Source organism: Quercus lobata, chromosome 7, assembly GCF_001633185.2.
Source record: "Quercus lobata isolate SW786 chromosome 7, ValleyOak3.0 Primary Assembly, whole genome shotgun sequence".
Classification (NCBI taxonomy): domain Eukaryota; kingdom Viridiplantae; phylum Streptophyta; class Magnoliopsida; order Fagales; family Fagaceae; genus Quercus; species Quercus lobata.
Window position 1 is genome coordinate 5,426,165 of NC_044910.1, and position 3,346 is coordinate 5,429,510.

Below are 3,346 nucleotides of genomic sequence, written 5' to 3' on the forward strand. Positions count from 1 at the left end.
GCCTATAAAAAAATCCATGAACAAACTCGAGGCGGCAGGAAGAATGGTCCAATGGGCGATTAAACTTAACTAGTTTGACATCGAGTACCACGCCAGAACAGCCATCAAAGCACAAGCTCTTGTGGACTTCATTGCCGAGTTCACCATTCCAGAAGAGGATAACCCTACCATTGAGACAAAATGGTGGATGATCCAGACTGATGGTTCGTCAGCTCAAAAGAAGGGAGGAGTAGGGATTATCATAGTCTCCCTCGATGGAGAAATACTCAAGTACGAGGTTCAACTAAAATTCCCAACCACTAATAACGAGGCCGAGTATGAAGGAATACTGACGGGGCTGAGACTAGGGAAGGCACTTAGGGTTAAGAACCTGCTTATCCACAGCGATTCGAAATTAGTGATAGGGCAAATCAAAGAAGAGTATGAAGTAAAGGAGGAAAGAATGCAGAAATACCTCAAGATGACGAAGCATCTAGCCCAAGAGTTTGATAAATTGGAATTCGTACAGATCCCAAGAAGCCAGAACATGGCAGTAGATGAGATCGCAAAAATGGCCTCATCAGAGGAAGAGCCAACGAGCACAGAGTTAAACATGGAGGTTCAGAAGCGCCCTAGCATCGAAGAAGTCCCAACATTTACAATCCAGAGCATAAATAGCTGGATGACACCGATCGTGTCTTTCCTCCTAGACAGACGTCTTCCCCAAGACGTCGAGGAGGCCAAGAAGATCAAGAAGAGGGTAGCAAGATTTACGATCCTAAATGACACCTTATACAAGAGAGGCTTCTCCATGCCATACCTGAAGTGTGTGGACGAAGACGAAGTCAAGTACATCCTAGAAGAAATCCACCAAGGAGTTTGTAGGGACAATGTTGGCCCTAGATCCCTGGTAAGTAAGGTCATTCGAACAGGTTATTTCTAGCCTACTATGCAGGTGGACGAAGTAGAGCTTGTCAAGAAGTGTAACAGGTGCCAAAGGTTTGGGAATGTCAAGCGACTTCCAGTAGAGAAACTGACAACGATAGCATCCCCGTGACTATTTGCACAATGGGGAATCGACATCGTCGGCCCGCTGCCCCAAGGTAAAGGCCAGGTAAAATTCCTACTAGTTGCTATTGATTACTTCATAAAGTGGGTCGAAGCAGAAGCACTAGTAACCATCACCGAAGCAAGAATCTAGAGCTTCGTGTGGAAGAGTATAATTTGTAGGTTTGGGATTCCAAGGACGATCATATCAGATAATGGGCGGCAGTTCGATAGCCAAGGCTTCCAAGACTTCTGTTCGGGCTTATTCATCAAGAACCAGTTCTCCTCCCCAGGGCATCCACAGGCGAATGGACAGACTGAGGTGATGAATTGGACGCTGCTCAGGATTATCAAAGCCAAGCTAGACGATGCGAGGGTGCTTGGCCAGAAGAATTGCCCAACCTTTTGTAGGCTTACAGGACCACAGCAAGAACCCCAATTGGAGAGACTCTCTTCAGACTCACCTATGGCACTGAAGCAATAATCCCAGTCGAAGTAGGAGTAGCCAGCATTAGGCGAGAGGTATTGCGCAAAGAAGACAACGACGATCAGTTATGGATCAACTTAGATTGTCTAGACGAAGTAAGAGAAAAAGCCTCCAACAGATCGTCGAAGTACCAACATAAGATGGCTAAATACTACAATAAGAGGGTAAAGCTTAGACGACTTGATATAGGCGACCTCATCCTGCGTAAGGTTACTTTAGCGACTAGAGAATCTGTCCAAGGGAAGTTTGGCCCCACATGGGAAGGACCCTACCGAGTCGTCCACTACTCCAGGCGTTACAGCTATCACCTGAAAACCCTAGACAGACAGAGCCTTCCACGACCATGGAACATTGAGCACTTGAAGAAGTACCACCAATAGATGTAACAAGTAATTGTATTCATTCTTGAAATCAATAAGAGAATTATTCAGCTAATGTCTTCATGCAAGCAAGTCTAGTCAGCTGTAAAACCAAAAATGGCTAAGTAACAAGATTCCGCCTTGACGGATGTAAGTTACTGACGAAGCCACAAACATGACAAGATCCCTTAAATGGGTGTAAGTCACAAAACAAAAATGGCTAAGTAATAAGATTCCGCCTTGACGGATGTAAGTTACTGACGAAGTTATAAACATGACAAGATCCCTTAAATTGGTGCAAGTCACGAAACAAAAATGGTTAAGTAACAAGATTCCGCCTTGACGGATGTAAGTTGCTGACGAAGTCATAAACATGACAAGATCCCTTGAATGGGTGTAAGTCACAAAAAGAAAATGGAAAAATAATAGAATTCTGCCCTGATGGATGTAAACTATTGACGACAAGATCCCTAATAGGATATAAGTTAAAAAAAAAGAAAAAGAAGAGAGACAAGAACCTCGCAACAAATCAAAACAAAGCTTAGGATGAATTTGAGCTCCCAACCAGTTCACCAAAACCCTTGACGAGATCCCTTGAAGAGGTTCAAGTTGCAGGGAATCAACTAAGTAACAGAACCAGCAAAGACAAGAAATGTGACGCTGATGAAGGAAAACGAAAAGTCATAACTGAAGATTTTACCAAATACAAGGCAAGACGGATGTAAGACATCACAAGCATGCCACGAGCCAATAAATATGCAATCACAAATGCAAGTAAGTACGTAGCCATAAATGTAGTTAAAGCCTAAAAACAATGGGCAGTTACCATTGTTTTTACATCCAAAGACCCATAAAAGCTAGGCTAAAACTACTGTTCTCAAAACAGATTAAAAGGAAATTAGGTTTACAAAAGCCCAAAACATAACGGGCATCCAAAAAAAAAAAAAAAGAAGAAAATTTTTATAAGTGTCAGGTCTGGGCATCAGCAGGGGCGTCATCAACATAGGTGTCATTAGCAGGGGCGTCATCGGCAGGAGCCTTCTCAGGGGCGTCACCCTCACGAGCCGAAGATTGGGTAGCCTCATCCATCATCATCTCCTGGTCCACCACTTCGAGATCCAGGTTTTGCAAGTCAACTTTAGTGGGATGCTTGACGAGGTACCTCTGCAGAAGCTCGAAGCCCTTAAAATACCAACTGAAGAGCACTGTGTTGTACTCGTCAGTTTGCTAGAAAGCCTCGACAGACCTGGCAGCAATAGTTTTGAGCTTCTTCTTGGCACCCAGAAGTTGATTGTCCTTTTCTAGGATCAACTGACGCTCAACTCTGAGGTTGTCACTCAAGGTCTTCACTTTTTCCTTTAGAGTGGCGGCCTTGCCCATAGAGTCAATAAGATTCTTCTTCGAAGTAGAATTCTCCGCCTCCAAAGCGTCCATTTTAGATGTTAGAGATGCCACCTTGGCTTCTTGAGTAAGA